Here is a 6137-nt window from a genome sequence, read left to right as displayed (position 1 = left end):
TTTTATTTTTAGTGTGAGGTAAACAGTATATTCATTATTAACCCAAATGGTAAAAACACATGGATGGTATATTAATGCAGACCTTCCATTATTAAATATATTTTGGAACACTCATGGATTTTTCAAACATATGTTGGAATTAGAAACCTGTAAAAATCTGCTGCAGTGTGTAATAGCTATTTGCTTGAATGTCTTGGCAGTGCCTTTTTAGTAGCTAATGTTCAGTGTAATCTTGTGCCTTTTTAGTAATTAATATATTCAATATAATCTTGTCTGAGTTTTTAAATGGTCTATTTTTCTTTTTCATTATGTGGGATTAGATGCCCACCAAAATTCTTGTAAATGAAGCAGGACCCGATTTCAAATTCTGTCTATACACACAACATTTGGCCACATAGACTGCTCCCCAAAGTCTGCAAAACACTGCCTACTGGGCAGGCTTACAGTGACAGAAAAGTATGAGAATACAAGATATTATTTTTATAAAGACTAAAATCAGATTTAGGCTGTCTAGATATCTTATTCCAGAAAACACAGATTTAAGATTTTTCAGTGATTCTTGCCTTCCCGCCCCCTTTTCTTCCCCAACGAGATAACCATTTCTTTCACAATGATGAACCATCCCTTTTTATGGAAAAATGGCTTTCTTTCTCCATTGGATCAGGACAAAGACATCACTTCTTGGCCACACTGGCCACAGCCTTCTTGGCTGCATTCTCCAGGTCAACGGCTGAAGTAATGGGGAGTCTGCTGTTGTTGAGTATTTTCTGGGCCTCTTGGACGTTGGTTCCTTCAAGCCAAACCACCAGGGGCACCTTGAGTTCTAGCTCCTGGCAGGCTTTGGTGATCCCATTGGCAATGATGGCACAGTTGACGATACCACCAAAAATATTGACAAGGATGGCTTCAACCTTAGGATCAGCTGTGGGCTATCTGAATGCTTGATATACTTGAGCTTCCTTTACACCACTTCCAAGATCCAAGAAGTTGGCTGGCTTCCCACCATTAAGGAAAATGGTATCACAAGTAGCCATGGCGAGCCCAGCACCATTCACAAAGCAGGCAATGTTCCCATCTAGTCCTATGTATTTTAGATCATATTTGGCAGCTTCATTTTCAATGGGCTCATTCTCTGATTTGTCGTCCATAGCAAATATGTCTTTTTGTTGGAATTCTGCATTGTCATCAAAGTTTATCTTGGCATCAAAACAGACAACTTGTCCTTCTGGAGTTTCACCAAAGGGATTCACTTCCACCTGAGTAGCATCAATTTTCAGGAAGAGATTATACAGCTTCGTAATTTGATCTGCAGGCTGGCTTTTCAAAGGCCCAACGAAGCCTAGATTTTCTGCCATCCGCTGAGCTTGGCTGTCCTTTATTCCTTCAAAAATGTCAATTTGCTCCTTAAAAATGAGCTCTGGGTTTGAAGCAGCCACCTCTTCAATGTTGACGCCCTCCTGGGTGCTGCCCACCAGCACGGGGCCATTGCAGGACGGGTCCATCAGAATTGCCAGGTAGGTTTCTCTGGAAATGTCCAAGGCTTCAGCAACCATCACCTTGTTAACTTTCACACCTTCTTTTGGAGTTTGTTTTGTCGCTAGATTGTACCCAATCATCTATTTAGCCAGCTGTCCCACAACATTAGAGTCTTTTGTTAAATGAACACCTCCTTTCAAACCACTATTGAAGACACCTTTTCCTCTTCCTCCAGCTAAGATCTGGGCTTTTAAAACAATTTCTTTTGCATTTAGTCTTTTAGCAGCCTCGAGAGCTTCATTCGCAGTGGCTGCTACAAAGAATCTTTGAACTCTCACTCTGTTATCAGACACCAGTTTCTTGCTCTGGTATTCCTGCAGGCTCAGCCACCTTCTGGAGGTTAATCGAACTGCCTGGGACCTGGCCGCCAGGAAGCTGGGCGGCAGCGCTAGGGCTCGCAGAAGCTTGCAGGCCTGCGCTGCCACGGGGGACGCCATCTTAAACAGGAAATCTAGCACTCTAACAGCCTTTTAACTACTGCCCCTTTCCCTTTTTTCCTGCCTTGTGTGAAGATGTGATGCGTGGAACTGTGGCAGCCATCTTGCAACCATGAAGTGATGAGAATGAGAACTAAAAGCCGAGGAGCTAAGGATGGCAGAAGAAAGCTGGACAGGATCTGGGTCTCTGTGAGCCCCGTTGAGCAGTTGAGTCAATGCTGGGAATCATCTGTCTGGAGACTTCTTGTGATGTGAAGTCTTAAATGTCTTTCCTTATGCCTTTGATAATGGCCATTAGTTGCATCAGAAGCCATTCGTAATTGACACAGGGAGTAGGAAGATGAAGGCAACAATGTGAGCAAACTTACCACATGTTGATGTGGCGCTCTTGAAGCAGCTATTTTAGTCTGAGAGGCAGTTTTTTGTTTGTTTGTTTGTTTGTTTTTAGGTAGCTGGGGGGAAAGCCAAACTATTAAATATTTAGTTTTTAATTATTGTTACTAAGTAGTACATTCAGTAGTCAACATGCCCACATCCCTTGTCCCTTGTTTGTCTTTTTCACTTAGGCCTGCTTTTAATTTTTAATATAAAACAGTGTTTTGAGCAATTTTGTGGAGAGTGTTTTCAAATGGTCACATCAAACATTCCCTGGGTCAAAATGGCCACAGCAAATAGGCCTCCGCCAAGTGTATGGCCTCACCTGGAGCAAAGGCACGGGAAGCAGGGATCTGTGGAGTAGGGTGAGGACACAGCAAGTTAAGATGGGGGCAGGGTCATGTGGAGTGGAACTCAGAGAGTCGGGGGTTGAGTGTAGAGTAGAGTAGGGGCAAAATATGTGAAATGCAGGGCTTGGGAAAGGTGGGAGCCCTTCTTTCCCAAATGCAAATTGGGGGCACCCATTTCGCTGGGGCGTTCTTGGCCTCCATCCCATCCTGCCTGTTTTGTGCACCTTCAGATGGCCTGCTGTCATCTCAGCCCCACCTGGGTAACTGTGGGAAACGTGGTTGCCCCAGTGTCACACAGGAAGTATGGCCGTCTGTGCTGCTGAGGTCTAAAGTCCATCCTGGGGTGGAGGTGTGGTCGTCTGGTCGGAAGCAGGGACCAGGAGACTCGACTGGAAGTTTCTAGTGTCTGATGCTGGTTGCTCAGGGGAGTCACCAGACAGTCCCCATGATGCCACCTGCAGAGGAAGTAGAAAGATGAGATCCAGAGATCCAGAGCAGAGAGAGAGTGGAGGACCCAATGGCCGATGGGGACAGTGCAGAGCATCCCCATCCATATTCAGACATGTAGATGGATTGGAGTACTTGATGATGATTGCATAGCATCCAGATTGGGAATGACGAATTCAGCCTCCACCACAAGTGCAAAGTGCCTGGGACCAGCCGTCCAGAGTCACCCAGTTCTTAATCACTAGACCTCTAGAAACAATGGTCCCCATCCTCACACTTCACCCTTCCCCAGACTGCCCCAAATGTGGCTCTTCTGATGACAGTATTCTCCAGGCTTTATGAAGTTTTACTAATTGTGGCTGGTTAGTTATTTCTGAAAAAATTGTTTCTAGTCCTGGTGTTGAAGGATAGCACTTGAGCAAACAGAGAAAACACTTAATAAACATTCCAAGGCCATTGGCCTTTGGAGAAAGCTTGTCTTTTGGTCATATCACTTCTTCTAATGTGGCTTTTTTCCCCCTCAGAGGAGGGTGTTAGAGGACAGGGCATTTTCCCTCTAGACGTTGTCAGCGGGACAGTTCCATGAGTGTATTGACGGTTCCTGGTCATGTGCTGTGATCACCAAGGTTCAGCCATTTTTGTGTCTGGGGAACCGGCAGGTTCCTTCGGTATAACGCTCCCCATTGCTGAGGTTATAGCAGCCTCTAGGGGTTGCCACGGGTTACTGTGCTGGCTACAGTGTCTTGGATCCCTTTAAAGTTGGAGTTCTCAGGGTTTCCTACAGGTGTTCCAGGGGAGCACCGAGGGTCTGATGGCTGGACTTCAGCGTCACCTCCATCTGCTGCCCATGGTCTGCAACTTAGGGTGTCAGCTTGCCTAGACCCACCTAAGAATCACCCCCACTCTAACTGCACACACGAAACATACACACATGCGCACACAGCCCCTGCTCTGAAGGGGGCGTGCATTTGCCTCACTCCTCTTGTTGAAGCCCCCCAAGTTCCCCTAGTTCTTCCCTATGTCCCCAACCTCCTCATTCGCTGAACACAAGCAAGTGTGTTTGTGTTCACTCGTGGCCCTGGAGAGCTGTTGCCAAGCGGCATTTAGCATTTTCCTGAATCTCTTAGCAGGGGCGTTCCAGGCTCTAGTTTTTATGGTTTATCTCAAAATCCAATCCAATCTCATCACTCTCTGCTTACAGCCTGTGGCAATTTCCCATTTCCCCTTCTTGTGGCCTATAAGGCCCCTTTCCCGTCTCCCTGCCCTCTTCACCCTCGTCTCTCCTGACACACCATCCCCACCTGCTAGTCAGAATGCATTTCTTTTTGTACTTCAAAAGCTGTCTTCTCATTCTTGAAATTTTACAATTATTCCCATCTGGCCACAGCTCTGTGTACAGCATGGCAGTGTCTAATAATTAGTTACGAGTGTGTAAGTATCATCCAGTATTTGGCAGGGAAACTGTGATTTGCCCACTGCAAAGCTCCAGGTACCCACTTTGAAAGATACCAAAGAAGGTTAAGACACAGTTCCTACTGCCCTGGAATTTTACCTTCTAGTTGGGTAAGACATGAACACATGAAATGACTAGAAAACAAGGAAGTGTTAAAACAGGGGTTGCAAACTGGTGGACTATGAGCTGAAGCTAGGCCTTAAAAAATGTGTCTTGTTTCAAAATAACAGTCTTAGCCAGCTCATTTGTCGTTTTCCGATTTTTAAAATTCTGGTAAAATACATATAACATTAAATTTACTATTTCAACTAATTTTAAGTGTAAAATTCAGTGGCACTAAGTGCATTCATATTGGTGTGCAGCTATCACCACCGTCTACCTCCAGAACTTTTTTCATAATTTTTTTTTTTTTTGAGATGGAGTCTCACTGTGTCACCCAGGCTGGAGTGCAGTGGCGCGATCTCGGCTCACTGCAACCTCTGCCTCCCAGGTTCAAGCGATTCTCCTGTCTCAGCCTCCCAAGTAGCTGGGACTACAGGAAGCTGCCACCATGCCCAGATAATTTTTTGTATTTTTAGTAGACATGAGGTTTCACCATGTTGGCCAAGCTGGTCTCAAACTCCTGACCTCAAGTAATCTACCCACCTCGGCCTCCCAAAGTGCTGGGATTACAGGCGTGAGCCACTGCACCCAGCCTAGAACTTTTTTCATCTTGCAAATCTGAAACTCTGTTAATCACTAATTCCCCATTCTTGCCCCCCACCCACTTCCTGGCAACCACCATTTCACCGTCTCTGTGGTTTTGACTGAGTGTTGCAGCTCATACGAATGGAATCGAACAGTAATTTATCCTTCTATTACTGACTTATTTCATTTAGCAGAATGTCCTGAGGATTCATCTGTGTTGCATATATCAGCATTTCCCTCCTCGTAAGGCTAAATAATATTCCATCATATGAGATATATATATATATGTGTGTCACATTTTGCTTATCTATTCATCTGTCAATGGACACTCGGGTTGCATCCGCATTTTAGCTCTCATGAATAATGCTGCTATGAATATGGGTGTACAAATATATCTTCAAGACTCTGCTTTCAGTTCTTTTGAGTATATACCCAGAAGTGGAATTGCTGGATCATATGCTAATTCTATTTTTAAATGTTTGAGGAACTGCCATACTGTTTTCTACAGCAGCTGCACCATTTTCCATTCCCACCAACAGCGCTCCAATTTCTCTACATCCTCACCAACACTTATTTTCTATTTTGTTTTTGTTTTGTTTTGATTTTTAATAGTAGCCATTGTAATGGATGTGAGGTGGCCAACACAGTTAATTTTTTTAAAATTAGTTATCAATGTCTAAAAATCAAATTTCACTTTAAAAATGTATGTTTTCATTTTTTTTTGAAAAATTGGAAAACTCTGGCTGGCCTGGCCTGTCCTTGTCCCTGGTAACTGTTGGCTAGAGCTAAGTAGCAACTGCCCCTTGGCACAGGGCAGGGCCTGCAATTTCCAGCTCAGCTCGCACTTCTCCT

General features: G+C 44.5%; 1 pseudogene; it reads right to left on the bottom strand.

The window, feature by feature from the left end:
* Nucleotides 1-256: 256 nt before the first annotated feature.
* LOC100447244 (succinate--CoA ligase [GDP-forming] subunit beta, mitochondrial-like) lies at nt 257-1973 on the bottom strand (annotated as a pseudogene).
* Nucleotides 1974-6137: the final 4164 nt, after the last annotated feature.

Source organism: Pongo abelii, chromosome 10 (genome assembly GCF_028885655.2).
Source record: "Pongo abelii isolate AG06213 chromosome 10, NHGRI_mPonAbe1-v2.0_pri, whole genome shotgun sequence".
Lineage (NCBI taxonomy): Eukaryota > Metazoa > Chordata > Mammalia > Primates > Hominidae > Pongo > Pongo abelii.
This window is presented reverse-complemented; position numbering and strand designations above follow the sequence as displayed.